Raw genomic sequence first — 18717 nt, forward strand, 5'->3', positions numbered from 1 at the left:
AGTCCGGCTAGGGGAATGGCTTCGTCTATTGCTGCTTTTTGTGCAGAAGTGTCGAGGCACCCTTGCTCGTCTACGGTTTTGTTTTCTACGGTTCCAGCAGGAGCCTGAGCAGAGCCCATGTTTTGGCTCTATAGTGCTCCTTGGAGCCGGTCACATAACCCATGCCAATTCGCGCGATTGGTGCCGTCAAGGCGCCGCTTATGGAGTAAGTGTGCTCATGTTGTGCGTCCAGATGTGTTTGTAAAAGGGACGCCTTTCGTGTGAGTTCAGAGCGACAACGTGCGTTTTTGTTTTTTTCACTATACCTAGCTGCCTCTGAACCTGTGAGACCAAACGTCAAAATGTACAAGTCTAACGCTCCCGGATTATCCAGATCGCAGATCGATCCCTTCCTGGTCTGCATTTGCATTTTCTAGTCTGCTGTCCCATAGTTAGTCGTTTAAAGCGCTTTATTTCTGCCGAAGAAGATGCACAAGAGGTAATCTGGATTTTCTGTATTTGACGACTGACTGACCAACCGTCGCGCAGCGCTGGCTCCCTCGGGTTCGACAGCGAGATGCACGTGGTTCATGCGGTTGGTCTTGTCACGGTTGTCCGGCCGCCAAAGACGACGACACTCCCCGCATGCCAGCCAAATGTGAGCAGATCGGATTCGGGCGCTTGAGGACCGATTGTCGGCGGTACACTGTTCCGCTCCCACCTGACTGCGCCGGTCCTGTTAAAATATATTTGTGGAGGCCCGACGCGACTCTGTCTGGGACTCTTCTGCACAGGCATTTTTGTCCGCGCTCTGAATGTTTGGTCACTTAGCGAAAATTAAGAATCTACCTGCAGAGTGCATGCATGTAACGTGTCTACTGCCATTCACGAGAAATGAGCTCATTTGGGGACCTGTAAAGGGGGAGATAATTCATGCGAGGAAGTAAAGTAACATGGTCATTTCGAGACTCCGTTATGCGATGGAAATTTCAGGACTTCTTTACATGTACTGCGGTTTAGCGATGTGCTGAGGTAAATAATTTGAGCGAGACGAATATATCAAATCAAATCAAATTTATTTTCCAACAAGTGGATGGTCACCTAGGCTAGAAGCTGTACAAACAGCTTGACAAATGCCCAGGAAACCCGTTCACAGCATAGCAGGAGCAAACAGCAAATTCCAGAAGTTCATTAATAATTCTACTATGACATCCAAAAGTGTTGTACAATGCATACCTCACTGCAGCACGATATAAAAACAAAAAAATATCATATCGAGGTTCTCCACCACACAGGAACAGCACGGGAAATGTGGCCGTTCTTCAGGCTTCGCCCTCTGACAGCCGCACTTTGTTGTTATTGTCGTCTAAACTGGTGGCAAATGCCCAAACAGTGGGTTCGGCCAAGGATTGGAGTGGAGATATTTTTAGAGATGTATAGCCGCACTTTCTCGCCCTTCTCTCGCGCCGTGGACCATCTTCGTGCTCGTTATAGTATACAGGTACACGATTCTGGGACACCTTTCAATTGTAAACAACTGTGGCGTGTTATACGATACTGTTGTGCACATATTGATGGTGTGTGTCTAAGCTTCCGATACCTGGCTAAAATTTGCTTTTAATGTTTTTCTCGAAGCGGGCAGGTTAAAACAGCCATAGGAAACCAGTGGGGTGCGTTTGGCAGAATTGTGGAACATTGTAAGGTAGTTTTTATGCGTAGTGATAAAAACTGTCTAAGCTTCCGATGCGTGGCGACGTTTTGCTTCTGAGGTCTGTTCTGCGCTCACAACGAGTTATAAATACTTTCCATAAAAAGAAAAATGGGGCAATTGGGAGGGAACTGTGGAAAATTTTAACATGTTTTTATTAACATATTTATAGAAATTGTCTAAGCTTCCGATCGTACCAAAATTTTGCTTTTAAAGTTTGTCCTGCGCTAGAAAAAAAAAAAACACTAATTGAGGCTGCCTTAGAAAACCATTGGAGCGTGTTTTTTAAATATTAGCAAAAAATAAAATACAGGCTATAGAGGAAAGGAAAATAGAGCTGTGGATATATTGACTGGTATCGTGATGTTAAACAATGTCTAAAAAAAAAAAAGAAAGAATATGTTCGAGAACTTTTTTTTTTTTTTTTCGAAATTTCCAAGATATATAAACTGATTTCCCAGTTCTTGAATGTTATCAAGGAGAGATCGGAAGCAGGACACTTGCCGCCGCAGTGCCTCATCGACAGTGGCCATGCCTCGTCTCGAGCGGCGCGTTCGCGCTTCTGAGTCGTCATATTTCATCGCGGCATACCATCCTCCTTTCTTCCCACCATATCCTTCCGCCTCTCCTTATTCTGCTGTTGCGTCCTTCGCTCTCCAGCCGCATCCCTGTCATTTGCTTTGCCTTTCATTCTCATCCTCATGCTGTGCTCCATCCCCACGCTCTCGCCATAACCTGCTTTCACGATAGTCACCGCGGTTGCCAGTTTTTTCCGTGGTTGTGACTCACCAGGTTCTTAAACACTCACCTTCTCCCCTTAATGCATGGAAGGGATTTGGATCTCTCCACTCTTCCACCTGCTAGCCTCACCGGGTTCTTAAACACCCAAAGCCATCTTCCTCTTCCCTCTCCCCTTAACGCATGGAAGGGATTTGGATCTCTCCACTCTTCCACCTGCTAACCGTGGCGGGTGGCCCTTCGCTCTCCTACTGCCCACCATGGCCGGCAAGTGGCTGGTTACGCCAACTACCACGCCGTCAGCTACAATGACGACGTCAGGTCCAGGAAAGAGCTGCGCTCTAGAATGGAGAAATCTCCGAGAATGGAGAATGGTATGGTCGAGCCATCGGTCCCATGAACTCTGGTGACGGATGATTTACAGCTCCAGGGGAGGCGGATCACCCACGCATCAGACATCGTGCCGGCAAGCCGTTCTATTCTTACTTCTTCCTCTTCTTCAAGCGTCCCGACATGCCCATCATCATGCCATGGAATCATCATCGGTAAACTTCCTCGTCTACGATCGGGACGATCGCTCGGTGGCCCCGGGTCATGTTACGGACGAAGGAGGAAGAAGAGGGCAGTGGCGCGGGCAGGAGCGCGCGCGCTAGGCCCGCACACAGATTCATTAAACGCCATCTCACGACCATCGAGCATCTTCTCTCTGTCCTCTGTTCTCCTGTTGTCATCGCTTGCCGCCACGTAATAATATAAACAAATATGGCAGCAGCATTGATATCTTCCAGCCACAACTTTAAGGCATGGCACTGCTGCTTGAAAAAAAAAAAAAAAAAGGACGGGGTAAACAAACAAGAAATAATCCACTATCATTTAATAGTCAAAAATACATATATGGGAACATGGAGTATACAGGAAGGCTGCTCCTGTATCCTTTATGAAGCCGTCACGTTATTCATTTGGAATTTTTTTCATCTCTGGCACTAAAGTAAGACTCGCCTTGTTCTCACTTCCTTTCGACAGAACACGCAGGCGGAGGTACTCTATCCTTTTTGAGGTTCGGGCGAAGCGGGCGGACAGTAAGGGCCTCGAGGTGAGCATGGACGCGTACTACGCGAAAGAGCGTGCCGGGCGCGCCAGAATGGATCAGCGGAGGGCAGAGGGAAGCAATGCGGAAACAAAACAGCCTCTGCAGGATGTGCGTAGACGTCGCACTCGTTGCGCCCCCTTGCAAGGTTGCGAAATCTGCCGGACGCTGCGGGTCCGCGCTTGGCTCCTCCGGAGTCGAAGGCTGCCCGTGATACGTTTCTCTTCGTGCACTGCGGTGTTCGCGCGGCTCGTGTGCTTGGCGCGACCCTCTAGGCGCCCACAACAGACTCGCCCTTGGCAGCTCGTTGGCGCATCCCAGGGCCGACGATCGCATTGCGCACCCCTCGGCGCCAAGTAGTACGCGCAGCGGAGGAAGTGCACGGATAGCGCCAGTCGCTGTTGTTGTGTCCTTGGACGCACGGGTATTGCCCACCACCCTGTTCTTTATAGCTAATTGTGGGGAGCTAACGCTTCCTGCCATGCTGGTTTCACGCACTTCAACCTTGCTGTCTTGGCGTTACGCGTCATGTATACACGTCGGTATCAGAACACCCCACGAAATTTTCTGAGCGCATGCGTCCCCGCCTCCCCCTTCCTTTAGGCCTTCTTCTTTCTGGTCCATGTTTTTTTGTTTCAACCGGCGGTGTGTAGCACCGCCAAATATTTCTTGTTACGCGCCGCTGCCACCGAACAACGCTTCTAGTGCTTTGCTTTCGGTATCGTTGTTCTCTCAAAGTCACTCATTTCTATGCGTAAGTTGTGCCGCTACCATCCTTGACGTCATCATGTGAGCTCCTCCCGACAGTATGCTTTGCAGAGAAGCCTAAATCCATCGTGGTTTTAATCACTGATTGCGCCACTGTTTCAAATGCTATAGTGCCAAAATAATGCGCGTGCATAAACTATAAGCATTAAACATTCGACCGCTTGGAGTTCATCTAATTCTGAAACTGGTGCAGTTTTCCTTTAGTGCTCTAGTTCAGGGGAAAAACCCGGCGTATGCGCTTATATAGCGGCCGGCGTTGTGAGCGAAAAACCACTAGCATGCCTCCGAAAGTTTATGTATTTGTGAGCACGGCGGTTGGCAGTTGACATGGCCTTGCATGGCCTTGACAATGGCCTTGCATGCGCCTCGTTACAAAACGAGACACCTTCGGCCGCCGGAGCAGATCAAGGCTCCATCTCCCTCGCGGATAAGGGGCTGCTTCCCGGTCGGTCCAAAAGCTATCGCGGTTGGATGGAAGTTAGCGCAGTGGCCAAAAAGTGAAAGTACGGTACATTAAAGCATCTAGCCTCCATATCAAAGCTAAGCTAAGGAAACGCTTTCTGCAGCGATTGTGCCGCCTGCCGGACCCTTGCATACAAGCAGCGCATCGAGAGTCGCCACTCCTAGGTAGGGCTACTATATTACAGTGTTCTGCAACTTTATCGAAACCCCGTTTGAAAAATTCTCCCGCCGCAACCGGAGGCTTATTTGCGCTGAAACTGTGCACAGAGCTTGCGGTTTGTTGTCCCCTTCTCTACGAGGTAAGTTTGACCACGGTGCTCACTTGATTTGGCCGCGCATGATGAGAAACCAGAACTGTCTGCGACGAGACTGAGAAGCAAAAAAACGCCAACGCAGTGTTTTTTAGCAAAAGGCAGCTGTAGCATCATCTAGCGTCGCTGGCGGAAAGCGCTGCGGTTCAAAAGCGCCGAGCCAAGCTTGACACGTTTCTGTAATGGTGCTAGATGGCGCCACTGCTGCCCTTCGCCGGAAAATTTACGTTTGTGTCTTGCTTCTCAGTCTCGTCGCAGACGGTTCTGGTTTCTCATCATGCGCGGCCAAACCAAGTAAGCACCGTGGTCAAACTTACCTCGTAAAAAATGGGACAACAACTCGCAAGCTTTGTGCGCAGTTCCAGCGCAAATGAGCCTCCGGTTGAGGTGGGAGAATTTTTCAAACGGAACAGTGTATAGAGCCTCTATAATAACTATAGGCCTTGGTAACCTAGCCTGCTTCACAGTGAAGTCTCCCGGGCACGGTGCTTCGCAACCTTCCAGCGCTTAGATTATGAGGTTTGATCGTGTTACCGGTGCACTACAAGCACAACAATATTTCAGTAAGATTCAAGTGACCTTTTACCTTGTGTTTGGCATTCTTTGCTCAAGATGCCCTTGCGCCATACAAAGTCAGTCCATAATAATGATCAAGATTCAGGTAGAGTTGTTTTTTTTTTTTCTTTTTTTTTTCAGCGCTCTCGGCAACAAGGCGATCGAAGCAGGCCTAGTAAGAGCCGGTAACCTCCGGGCAGTTAGGTTAGCTTCACCGCTTAGCCAGTGTTCTACGGAACGTTGGCTTCTCCGCACAGCAACAGTGCCGCGTGGAAATGGCGCCGCTAATCACGTGCTACGTTTCTAACGTCACGTCTTCACGTGGCTGGCGCGGCTAATAGGGGAGAAAACCTGGGCCAGGGGGCGCTGCGCCGCTCTGTGCGTCAGCGCCCTCCATGAAGATCCCGTCAAAACCTACGCGCAGTGCGGCCGCGTCGTCTGCTCCCCGCCGCATAGAAAAGCATGCTGTCGTCTGCTCCGCGCTGCTCTCCAGCACGTGTTTGCGCGCGCGCGCTCGGTTGTTTCTCTCCTCCTCCGGCCGCATTCTGGCCGCCGTCGCGCTCCAACAAAGGGGGCAAAAAAAAAAAAAAACGAATGAAAAAGTGACGGCGCGCTTTTTCGCAAAACTCGTGAAAGTGTTTTTCTCTCTTTCGTGTTGAAACGATGGTTGTCGGTTTTTTTTTTTAGGTATCTCGTACCGCTCGTATCTCGAACCTCTGTTTGTAACTGGCGGTGCCACAGCAGCCATCGCAGAACCCAGTCGGCCTCAAGAAACAGATATATGTCATTAATGCCATCACTCGGCGCTTATAAAGGGAAAACACGTACGTTAATCGTTATATCCTCATACGTGATCCTGCTTCGGGAGCTCAAAACTGCGCATTCGCTAGAGGAGATAACTGAACTAGATATTGCACAGCGTAGCTGTGGAATTAAGAAGACAAAGGTTTACTTGGAGAGATGTCCCCGCCTGCATGAAAAGTCGTCAGGCATTTCCTCGCTCTTCGTCTCACGAAGAGAGGAAACTGCCGAAAGAATGGCATGCCTCGGCTTCTCGTCAGTGATCCAGGTCGTTAAGAAACCTCTCATCGTTAAAGGTAGATAAGTCATTGATTTTGGATGGCAGCGCCACAGCAGCGAACTCCCCCTGATCGCTGTCAGCAGGAACCAAAGGGTAAGGCAGCATGCTTTGTGCCTTTGTAGGGAACGTGTCCTAAACGCGCCGAAAGCAGGCACCACGGCGCCGGCAGCATCGCCTAAAACGTCTGTCCCCGAAGAGTTGAATAGGCCCCTTTCAAGTGAGCAGTCACAAATGGAAAGGAAGCTCCCCAACCAGCGCCCGGAGCACTCGTCGCTGTGTACACGCGTATCAATTCTCAACGAGAAGGCTGGACCCTTCATTCTCTGAACAACATGGAAGAGACATCAAGAGGTTCCGCCTCAAGTCCTTCAAAATACCTGTCGCTTGCCTCTGCCTTCGAGTACCAAATTCGCGTTCATGTTTTTTTTTCTCTTTTTTTTTGTCTGAGCCTGCCAACAAGCGCTCTTTGAAAACAATGTCCGCGGCGATCAATTAATCATAATTTCTCACTTTCGATAGCACCGATAAAAAGCGTGCCTCCAGCCAGCCTCTATGTCAGCCGGGGCACAGAAAAAAAGCAAAAATAAGAAACGCCACTGGCAAAGAGCGTCGGCTTTGCGCGCACAGACGCACGACTATCCCCCCTCGTCTTCACTCTCCTTCTCCCGCTCCGCTTGTACGTGCGGCTGCCTGTAGCACGCGCTCCCGAGCGAGCGGGCTCAGACTCCGCAGACAGCCGCGCGCAGAGCGGGCGCGGATGCGCGTAGGTTTTGTAGTTCCTCTCCGCTCCGCTGGAAACCGAGCGCTGGCGTCGCGGAGCAAACTCCAGCTTTGGTTCCCTATAGACCTAATGAGGTCGACCTCAACCTCACGGAGTGAGGTGAGGTTGAGGTGAGGTCGGCGACAGCTCAAAATGTTTTGAGTGAGGTCACGAAATTGGACTTCAACCTCACGCGTGAGTTTGAGGTTGAGTGAGGTCGTAGTTGTGTGAGGTCGAAATTGTGAGGTGCAAACTTTTTGCTGTTGCCGCGGCTTACTCCCAAGAGCGCCCCTTGTGACGCGGAGTTCGAGCGTATGGCCGCGGTGTGCCCGCAGACTTTTGGTGTTCGGTTACTCCCCCGTTCGAACGACTGGATGCCGTAGCCCCTTCCCACCTGTCGGTATTCCACCGTAACGTCCGAAGCCCGAGGACGCTTCTCTCTCGCCTTCTTGGAAGGAGTGTCTTTTGTGTTTTTGTTTACGGCGCGAACTACTCGTGACCCCCCCCCCCCCCTCCCCCTCCCCCCCACTTCCGCTCCTCTGCCTTGTTTGTGCAGATGCTTGCCGCTGGCTCAAACACCCAGGAGCGCGCAAAGCACATATAACTCACGGTGACCCGCGGTGCCTTTGTCGGATGCCGCAAACAAACAAGGAAACAGAAACCGAAGAAAATCGTCTTTGCGCAGACGGCGCGGAGCAGTGCTGTTTGTCGTGTGCATGCCAGTTTCTAGGCGCTGACGTCACGTTTGCTGCCTTACAGAAACTGGTGCAGCGAAATTGTTAGAGAACGTGATTCTGACAGATAAAAAAAATGGGAAAACATGAACAAACCAGCATAACCGGCGCAAGACCGTCTGAGCATTTTAACGAGGTCATCCGTTTCGAATCGCACGCTATCTTTCTATATTCCGGTCCTCTAAATTTATATTCTTACATTCTCCAGAATAACCTCTCTTTGGTCTTATGCTGCTTGTTCTTTCTCACATATTCACAAGTGGCCCCGAATAACTGCAACGCCGAAACTTTGCAGCATGGGGTGAAGTATACTAGCGTTCCTTACATAACCAATATAGCGGTAAAACATGCAAGAGGATGAGGCGGACGGCACAGCTTATAAGACGCAGCTGGTATACAGTAAAGAAGCCTGCGCATGTTGACCGTTGGCAAGCATTTACCTAGACGGAAGAGACAAAAAAATATATTTGGGGCTTGTGTACAGTAAAGCTGAATGAAAAAAAAAAACGTTTTTGCTCCTCTAAGGCCCTTTGTTCATCTCTCTAATTCGAGTGAAACCAAGCAATGCAGGAGGATGGTAAGGGCCTTAAATTTGTAATATCAGGTCCCTCTTCAAATATCTTATTTAGGCGCAGAGAGAAAAAAAGGAAAGCGTTCCATCTGCTCTAGACGGACAGATCAATCGGACGCAAATTTTCGTGCTCAGACCTCGGGGTAATGTATTCAAACATTCGTTTTTTTTTTGTTTTTTTTGATCAATTCAGATATACGTGAATGAAATCGATTACATGCCAGAACTGAGAAATGCGGTACTAAGTCGATGTCTTAAGCCTTTTATACGCTCTGTGAAGCGCATTTTACATATATTTTACGTTCGCGCGCTGCCCAATAGAGGACAGGCTCTTTGGCATCTTTGCAGAGGCCCATAGCACAATCTTCCTTTCCACTTACCGGCACGTTCATTTAGTGTTTTTATTTTGTTTTTTTAAATTGTTGCAAGTATTGCAAAGCGCGATATAGTCTCTGAAAGCGGAGCTGACACACATACGCCACTGCCTTTGGTGTGTATTGGTGACAGTTCGGCATTCACCGAGTCGGACGGCGAAGGGAGGAACACGTGCACAGCTGCAGGGAGCGTGGTCCCTCTGGGCTGCGTGCTCGAATCCTTTCTGTTGTTCTTGTCTTTATTTTACGTTTACGTGCTGTAACTATACGACCCTAACGGGGAAACGGCTTCTCTGGATGCACTTGCGGTGCACGCGGCTAAGCAGCTTCGGAAACACCTCCGTGAAATTTATTAGTTTAGCCTTTAAAGGAAAACAAGTGAATACCACAAAGAAGCTCGTCTCAGACTTGTTGGCGAAATGATATCCAGGATTCTGTTCGGACCTACAAGTATTTATATCGTCTTTTTGTTTTGGACACGGGTGGGAGTTGGACAGATTTTGCTCAGGCAATGTTTGATGGTCGAGCCGATGTTCGCGACAGCAGTGGTTCACGTTTAACCTTCTTGCTCAGCTATTCCGAGCCCTGTATTTTTTTAATGGAGGCGTGGTGTTCGAAGAAGCAATTTAGCCAATTCTTGCAATACGCCACTGGATCACAGAGTTATCGACAAACACCTAGGACACTGCAGTCGTCTTTACCACTGCTTGAAAGGAAGCCGCGTTGGGCACTCGCGGCTTTACTCGCGGCGCGACGCGCGCGCCCCTCGCGGCGGGAAGGAGATTTTCGTAGTGGTCCGTGATCCCGGAATCCCGACCGTGCAGCGGAGATGCGGAGGATCTGCTGTGCGTGGGGCGCATTCGCCGTTCGTTCTTTCGATTCGCGGCATTCTATGGTCACAAATGAATCGCTATGTTGCAGTTCCTGGGTTGCTGCTGGTGCACACATTTTCACTGGCCTGATAAAATATTTTTCACGTCCCCGAATAAGCTTTACGAAGCGAAGCGACGCTAAGTTTGGATCGCTGCCGTCCACCGAGCAGCGCTGGCAATCATGCCCGGGTTTGCCGCGTCCAGATTTACCGCGAAGCATCGCTGCCGTCCACCGAGCAGTGCGCTGGCAATCATGCCCGGGTTTGCCGCGTCCAGATTTACCGCGAAGCATCGCTGCCGTCCACCGAGCAGTGCGCTGGCAATCATGCCCGGGTTTGCCGCGTCCAGATTTACCGCGAAGCGTTTTCCCCGAAAGAGGACGCACTACCTTCACTTGCATTAGCATCCTTTCTCAACCCGCAAAAAAAAAAAAAAAATATATATATATATATATATATATATATATATATATATATATATATATATATATATATATATATATATATATATATATATATATATACCGGGTGTCCCAGCTAACTTGAACCAAGGGTTACAAAATAATATATTTGAGGTAGGTAAGTGAAACCAATTGCATTGAACTGCCAGCCTCCTTGCGCACTAAAGGCAATTTTTTGTTTTGCATTTACTTAATTAGCTAATTATGTTAATTTCTCTAATTTATTAAATATCGACTTTAGACCCAAAATGTGAATTGGAAAGTTGTAGAGCACCTTCTTTCTTTCTTTCTTTCTTTCTTTCTTTCTTTCTTTCTTTCTTTCTTTCTTTCTTTCTTTCTTTCTTTCTTTCTCAGCCAGCCTAGCTTGGGGCGTTCGAGGTTGGCCTTTGTGAGGCTGTACCACACTTCGGAGGAAGGGTATTCGCCACAAATGTTGTAGTATTTTTCTACATCTTTACCGCGTTTTTTACGTCTAACTCAGCCTTTTCCAACCAACTGCCTTTTTCTAGCTTAGCGTTTTCTAACTGCGCGCGCTTCTCCTGTCGTCTTCCGTTTCTCGTGTTTCCAAGTCTAGAAATAAAAGCCCAGCGGGCGGCCAAGGCTCGTTCCTGTCTATCCGTCTTGTGTCGTGTGGCTCCCGCATTGTTTGTGCTTCGCTACGTCGCTCCATCTGGCCGAAACTGCCACCATTTCGCTGCGCAGGCCGCCTTTTTCAAGCGCACGCTACTACGCACGCCCTGCCCAGGCGGCCGCGCGGGCCACTACAAAAATCATCTGGCGCTCACTTGCGGCGAACCGGCAAACCGACCGTTGCGGTTTGAGGATCCTTCACCGCACGGACATTTGTTTTTGCGGTGAAGCATCTCCATAACTCAAAGGGGCCGTTTGTAACAAGACGCCACTGCTACCAACGTTACTGGACTAGGTTTAACGTGCACTGACGTCGCACAGCACACGGGCGCCTTACTTTTCGCCTCCATCGAAAAGCGGCCGCCGAGGCCGGGATTCGATCCCGCGTCCTCGGGAACAGTAGTCGAGCGCCGTAACCACTGCGCCAACCCGCCGGGGAGTTTCTTTTCTTTCTTTTTTTTTTTCAACATAAAATCAAGTGCTAAAACACACCTGCCTTCTAGCGTACCAACAAGGCATATATTAAATGGTGCCTTGGATTTATTCCATTGTTTTAAAAGAACAAGTGCATCGGTCGGCCTTCAGATTGCCACTTGAATTCTTCCGCGAATTGTTTGCATTTTCTTGTAAAACATTGTTAATTACGGCTGACGAACATAGCGCGTTTTCAAGCCATTTACTGCTAAAATACTGTAGAATGTGCTATCGCGATCAAGTGTTTAGGGGAAGCGACTGTGGAGAAAATATTTCGAAGGAATCATGAAAACCAGTCGTCTGAAATATGTTAAGGTATGAGGCGCCGTGCATGCTCTATCCGCCGTTATTAATACGACGTCACTGTTTGAGGTAGAGCTATAACTTTTTTTGTTTGTTTGTTTACCCCGAGACGGGGCGTCCCATTAACTTTGGGTTGCGATAGTGCTCCCGCAGCTTTGGGGTGTGAGTGGCGGTGACAAAATGTAATGGGAATCTTGATCATGACACTGATCTACACACTCGAAAACCAGGAACAGTTGATTAGCGGACACCAAGGCTGCTGGAGCCACAACAGCATTTTCAGAGCTCGTTACAGTATTTTAGTCAACCTCCTAAACGCGAAGCTTTGGAAATATAATAAAAGGCACCGTTGATAACGTTTGTCGTGTTCGTAAGCTAGTTCGTCCAAGGAACTGAGCGCTTTCGCATACCTTCGCCAACGCAGAGCTATCGCCGCGAGATCGACCTAGAGGTGGCGCCACCGTCACTCCGGTAGTGGGGATCGGCAGCCGGCGGCGCTCGCAGAAACGCACGCTGCGTAGGTCTGCTTCCGAGTTTACGGCGGGTTTGTTGGCGATGAAAACGTATCTTCTGCAGTATTTCTGCAATATTGCAGAAAAAAATCCGAGGATTTCGCCAATGCAGCAGAAGAAGAGCGGATTTTAGGAAAACAAAGCACGCAGCCATCAGACTTCTAGATTTACTTTGCACGTTTCTGGCGCTGTACCGCGCTCACGCGCCTAATGCTTGGGCCGGCCTAATGACAGCTTTATTTTTCTTATCGACTTTTAAACAGTTTGCGCGTGTCTCATGCGAGTGAGACCGGTGAATTTAGTGTCAAGCCCACGCAGATACAAGGTTCGTGCTCTGACCTGCAGTAATTTAGATTGAATCGAAGCAGCCTGGTTCACTATATCATACTTGACTCGAGGATTAAGCAGGTGAAATGTAGCATTGGCAGCGCACTGCATGGCGAGTTGCTTTAGACTGAGTGCACATCAACTCTGGCCCAGACAACCACGCACAAGTATTCCCCAAATATGAGATCACGCATACAGAAAACCTCGCCGCACAGGAAAGCTGATTGTTCACGTGTACAGCGCTGAGTGGATTGAATTTACCGAGATGCTTTTTGCGGCCACTGTCATAGAATGTGTTAGTGTATTAATGCATGCGCCACTAACTGTAAATGATTTCCTGAAACCGAGGAAAGTATAAGGGATTTCTGATGTTTGTGATGTTAATATATAACGGTAAATTAGTATTGTAATTATTTTGTTTTGCAATGCGAATAAATTTCACCGTGTGAGAGAACTTTTACACACACTTGACAGAATTTACAATGATCAGCGATTAATTTTCAGTAACGTTAAAGTGCAAGCTACGAATTACTCGCTGCGAAGACATCGTTATAAACGGTGCATGGGCACTGTCATGTTCTGGGAAGCAATTTTACAGGCTGAAAATTTCTTTATCACTAATTATTTAGCAGTGACTAAATCTTATGCGAAGTAAGATATTAGGGTTGCTTCCATAACAGGTGCCGGATATAAAACTGTTCCGAAAGAAATGGAGGTCATCTTATCATGCGACTATAAAAATGTATTTATTCCCGAACTAAACACTGATATTTAAGCCCGCATGAAGCTGTTTTACTCCCCTTGTCAGAAATGACGAGTTTTGTCGGAAGACAGCACTTGGACGAAAAGGGATTACAATGATTATAATAGGCTACCAGTAAAGCACATTGATCTAGGTGCATTATGTAATATTTATGGTAACAATTAGGTGCAGGAATATGTTTCCCAAACAATCGAGCATTTCTCTAAAGCAAAATGTGGTCACTAAAACTTTTACCGATGCACAGAAGCCTTCAACAACAAAAAAAAAAAAAAAAGAAAAGAAATGCATATTGGTCCCGGTTTAACGCATGAAAGCGGCATCGGCTATGACGGATGATTGCAGAGGGTGGGTTTGGTGTCGTTTTCTTTTTTTTTTTCATTATTAACACCACATCTACCACGTGGGATTGTTTATTGTGCAGCCAAATCCCACAGCAGGGGAACGCCTTTCGAAACGGTTGTGATTGAATCCCCCGTTCTCGAAATCAGCAGTCGAGCGCCCTTACCACTGAGACACCGCGGCAATGGTTTAAAAGCAAAAAAAAAAAAAAAAAGTACTCACACAACTCTATCGTGCATACAGACGGCATAGTAGGCATATAGTGGTGGTCTTTTCAAACTGCATTCTGCTATATGAAGAAGTCTGCGGTGGCATATTTTTTAGTAGCTGCGGTATTCCAAGCAGAAACGGGAATATGCGATTTCTGAGCGTTTGCAATAACTTTTATTGACGGCAACGACCTGTTTTGCTTTGCACGGCGGTAACAACAGTACCACTTCGTTTGAGACATTGCGTGTCAAAGGATCTCAAGCGCCGAAGACCGCGATGGATGATGTCCTTATCCAAGCATGATGCTCGATACGGACAAGTATATATTTTTTTAATGAAGTGTGGGGTTATAGACTGTTCATATCTATTTTGCAAGAGGCATATAGGTAAGCAAAAGCTCACAGGAAGTGCGAAACAAACAAAACACTCATGTACTCGCCGCATGCGCGTGCGTAAAGCACTGCGGGCTGGCACGCGACGCGAAAACGCTTCCACACTGAGTAGGTTTCGCCGCTGAGCCGCAAGGTGGCGACTCTGTTCGATCTCGAGGCCAGAGCTACAGCCGCGTAAAGCTGCCGCGGCGCTTCCGCCATCTGCCGGCGAGCCAAGGAATGGAGGCGCCCGCGGAGATTTCGGCAACTGAACTTAGTAAGTTGACTGCGACGTCGCAGTCAACGTTACTAGACTAACGCAGCGCTGTCGCAGTCAACGTTACTAGACTTTCGCAGTGCGACTGCGAAAAAGGCCGTGGTGGTACTTGTGACTTTGGAGCAATTGGCAATACTTTTACACTGTGTTTTAAGCACCGGGTGTTTTTAGTAGATATACCTATCTAGTTCTTTTATGCGGCAGTTGGAAGTTTTCGGCATATTGTTGGGCCATTCATGTACGGCAAGGTTGATTTTATGCTGCCTCGTCGATGGACTCGTTCAGTTATGGCTTCTGTGTTTGTTATAATATAGCTTGAGGCGGTGGTACATGTGAAAACATAAAAATAAAGAGCACTGCAGAATCTGCATTGGAGTAATGCAAAAGCACGGATGCTGCTGTTGCTTCTGGTTGTGTCTAGTTGCTTAATTCACTTCTTGTTTACCCATTTTAGTCTGGTTCTTGCAAATTGCGCTCCAATCCCTTCCTATGCCCTTTTTCGGCTCTACTTCCGGTTGCGCGACGTCACATAATTCACTTCTTGTTTACCCATTTCAGTCTTTGGAACTTTCAAATTGCGCGCCAATCCGTTCCTATGCCCCCTTTTCGGCTCTATTTCCGGTTGCGTTACGTCACATTAATTCACTTCTTGTTTACACATTTTAGTCTTCGGTACATTCAAATTGCGCGCCAATCCCTTCCTATGCCCTTTTTCGGTGCTACTTCCGGCTACGTGACGTCACATCCTTGACTTCACATTAATTCACTTCTTGTTTACCCATTTTAGTCTTCGGTACTTTCAAATTGCGCGCCAATCCCTTCCTGTGCCCTTTTTCGGTGCTACTTCCGGTTGAATGACGTCACATCCTTGACGTCACCCTAATTGACTGCCTTAATTAACTACTTTATCCTTTGGCACTTTATTGCGCACCAATTCCTTCGTATGCCCTTTTATGGCTCGACTTTAGGTTGCATGACGTCACATCCTTGACGTCACCTTAATTGACTGATTTAACTATTTTAGTATTTGATACATTCAAATGTGGCGCCAAGCCATTGGCTAATGAGGCCATTTTCGCCTTCACTTCTGCGTTTTTTGCCTCTAATTAATTACCTACTTACGTTATTGGCCTAATTATTTTTCGGACACAACATTACATCACCTCTATGGAGGGACACCACTCATAAACCTCTACCTCTTCTCAATTACTCGCAACTGCTGCGGACACGATTTTGCTGACGCGGTCTGCGGACACTGTCTGTGGACAGAAATCTGTGAACATAGCGAAGTCATGCTTTCACGTTAATCATTTTGGACGTCAGCAGATCGGGAAGTACGCAGCAGCCTTAAATTTTGAATTCCATAAAGCCGCAATGGAGTCCAACACTTCCAAAATTAACATTTACGAATGCTGGAATATCGAAATACTATACTGTATGCTCCGTGCACGAAATATATAGCCTAGGTATCCTGAGCCATCGCCCACCGCCTCTTAATCAAAATATCGTGTCAAAACCACCGAGGCATCTCCAAAAGCATCCTGGGCCGAAGACGCGCTCGCTCATCAGTTTTCTTTGCGTTTTCTTTGCTTACGACTTGCTTTCTTATCTACTTTCGGCATTTGGCCTTTTGCCTCTTGGTCTTTATTTTTTTTCTTGTTCGCTTTTGAATCAACATTTTTTGTTTTTGTGTGTGGGTGCGCTCGCTTTCGGGCACAGGCTGATCACAGTCACGGTTTCGAATTGGGCCTTTCTGGAGCTACCCTCGCATGACACAAGCCGTGGATTGCGCAGACAGTAAAACAGTGTTTTATGAGTCTTGTAGGCAGGATAAGATTCTGTAAATGAAACTGTCAAACCGCGCTAGATGCAAAAAAAAAAAAAAACGTATATTCTAAAGCTGCTTCTGTAATCTTTTTTTGGTCCTCGAAGTTTGAAAGATTAACCTCCGAGTCTGGCTGATTCTGTTTCCTTTAGTTTATTACCATGCGTTGCTGTATAAAAGGGTTATTTAAAAAAAAAAAAAAAAAAAAGCACTCGCTAGATTCCTAAAAAAAAATAACTGGAGGTGCCGGGGTTCGAACCCGGGGCCTCTCACATGCGAAGCGAGCGCTCTACCACTGAGCTACACCCCCAGGTTGGTAGATGGCTCCTGCTTTATTTTCTTTGTATCACACTCATACGATCCGATATTCACATTACTTTTTTGTTTGTTTGTTTGTTTGTACCGTAAGTAATGCTTATCTCCTGTTTAACTGCTCCACAATTTGAATCCGTGCTGAAAAGTGCAGTTTTTTTTTTTTTTTTTTTTCTGTTGGCTGCTCCAAATTGGATTCCACTGCTCCAAGACCAAGATTTTGATTTCAGCTGTTGCACCCCTGCCTTTGTCTGCTGCCTTTGTCTGCTGCCTTCGTCTGCTGCGGCCGTTTGCTGGAATACACAAGGGGACGAATTACGTGCTGGACACACTTCAAACTTAAGAAGAATCAGTGCGGCCGTTGCTTACAAAACGCACGCAAGCAAAGATCACCGCCATCTTTGCTGGGAGATAAATTGTATTCCCTCGGGGCTCTTCTTGTTCAGGTAACAATTTTTGTTTTTTAGACGCGCTAGAGATGTAGGTGGGCGGATGAGGTTAAGAAGTTCGCAGGGGTCAGGTGGATGCAGCTAGCACAGAACCGGGTTAATTGGAGAAATATGGGAGAGGCCTTCGCCCTGCAGTGGGTATAGTCAGGCTAATGATGATGATGATGAGAGATGTAGGATTCTGCGGGCCACAATTTCATTTTCTGAGCAGTTACGCTTTGCCAAAATGGTGCCGCGGTAGCTTTCTGGTTGCTGCTACTCCGCATAATCGAATTTATCGAATAAAATGACCGGGAATACCTCTCAATTTAACAAAGTTCACGATTTAACGAGATAGTTCGTGGCTTCCCTCAGCTTCGGTAAATCAAGGTTTAACTATACTGGTTTACCCATAAGCTAGGAGAATAGAACAAGCAAACATGTCAGGATTCATAGCCCCCTCCTTTCCCATATACTCCACCTCAGTTAGGACAGCGAACTGGGCTAGCTAGAAGAAATTCAACGCCGTGTTCTCGGTGGTTCTATACACTAGCACATATAGCTTTTGCTTTGTCTAATTCCGCCTGTAACAAAACTGGTGGACTATAAATCCGATCCTTTCACGATTTCACACCTCTTAGGTTTAACAATAGACTTAAAACATATTTCCATCTCTGGGAACACTGGCATAAAGGAGTACGGAATGCACAACACATGGACGATCAAACAAGAGACTGCGGTTTGTTGACAAAAATGGCTCACTTTATAAAAACTACCGGTCTACTCTGCGTCACGCCTGAATTACCACATTGCAAGAGTGCGTATGCTGGGCCACGTTTTCCATTTTCTCCTTTTTGGGAATGTGTTTTGATGAGGCTCGTCAAGCGGATGTAACAAACGATAGCGCCAACGCTGGTTCGAACACCAAAATTCAATGCACTCGACGAAAAAAAAATGCTGGAAGTGCAAATCTGTTTGAGGAATGGGAGGAGCCATATCTTCTAGAGGGACACCTCAACCGAACAGAGAGAAAAGGGACGAAGGAGGAACTGTACGAACTGTGGTCTGAAGCTTTTCCTGGCTGCTGAAATATATAATAAATGATGTGTTTTAATGACACCGTTTACTGAAAACAAGAAAGAGAATCATTTTTAATGTTACTGCCCTTTAAGGAAAAATGTTTTGAAAAATTAACTCCAAATCGCATAAAGCAGCGTTTCCTTTCTGCACATATACAGGGTGTTGCACAATTAGACCCGCGCTGTAGAATGCTTCTCCCAGCTAAACCGCGGAATCCTTGCAGTTCAGATTTCGCACAGAAATCACATTTTGTCGCTAGTATTTTTTAATACTAAATTTGTTTGTGGTACTTGCCTGATTCGATCAGAAGAAGTAAAATATTCCCATCGCCTGCGGCGGCGGCGACGCCAGACGAACCGCTGCCCCAGTGATGGGACTGGTGGCGCCACCTCATGCTGCTTATAAC

The 18717-nt window shown here is 47.3% G+C and overlaps 1 protein-coding gene and 1 non-coding gene across 2 annotated transcripts in view; one reads left to right on the forward strand and one right to left on the reverse strand.

The window, feature by feature from the left end:
- The window catches only part of LOC146203742 (medium-chain acyl-CoA ligase ACSF2, mitochondrial-like), a 145335-nt gene that overhangs the window by 56116 nt on the left and 70502 nt on the right, over positions 1-18717 (forward strand). The gene's annotated exons all lie outside the window — the stretch shown is intronic.
- Positions 16730-16801, reverse strand: TRNAA-CGC (transfer RNA alanine (anticodon CGC)). The gene has a single exon. It is a non-coding gene; the product is annotated as a tRNA-Ala (tRNA).

The sequence above is a fragment of the Amblyomma maculatum genome, chromosome 1 (assembly GCF_055883805.1).
Source record: "Amblyomma maculatum isolate TAMU_Amacu chromosome 1, ASM5588380v1, whole genome shotgun sequence".
NCBI classification, from domain to species: Eukaryota; Metazoa; Arthropoda; class Arachnida; order Ixodida; family Ixodidae; genus Amblyomma; species Amblyomma maculatum.